This window comes from Nanorana parkeri, unplaced genomic scaffold (assembly GCF_000935625.1).
Source record: "Nanorana parkeri isolate BGI_ZX_2015 unplaced genomic scaffold, ASM93562v1 scaffold586, whole genome shotgun sequence".
Taxonomy (NCBI): domain Eukaryota; kingdom Metazoa; phylum Chordata; class Amphibia; order Anura; family Dicroglossidae; genus Nanorana; species Nanorana parkeri.
This window is the reverse complement of record NW_017306854.1, coordinates 339,022-339,490: the sequence shown is the minus strand read 5'-3', so window position 1 is coordinate 339,490 and position 469 is coordinate 339,022.

Sequence of the window (469 nt, the reverse complement as noted above, 5' to 3'; positions counted from 1 at the left end):
GAGAGGAGAGGTCCTGACCACAAACAGAGTTCCAGCCCAGCCCCCCTATGTGATAGCAATTGAAGAAAAGTAAAAAAAACTGTTTTAAAAAATGATAAAGAATAAAATAAATGTAAAAATAATGTAAAAAATGTTTTAAAGTCCCCCGCGAGTGCATTTGCACAAACACGTATCTGGTGCGCCTGCGTACGAAAACGTTGATCGTGCTACACATTTTGGGTATCGCCACTCACGCCATAGTGAGATCAATAATTCTAGGGCCAATATTTATACGTATCTCTAAACTGATAACCTGTAGGAGCTTTTAAAAGGACATTTCCACCTTTGCTGGGGCATTTTTAAAATGTCAACTTGCTGTCCAGCAATTTCTTACCTTCGCACATGCATTTTTGGCTAGAAAAAAGCTTCAGACCCCCAAACAATGATATATTTACTGAAATCAGAGGCCATGTAGAATAAAAAGATGCTA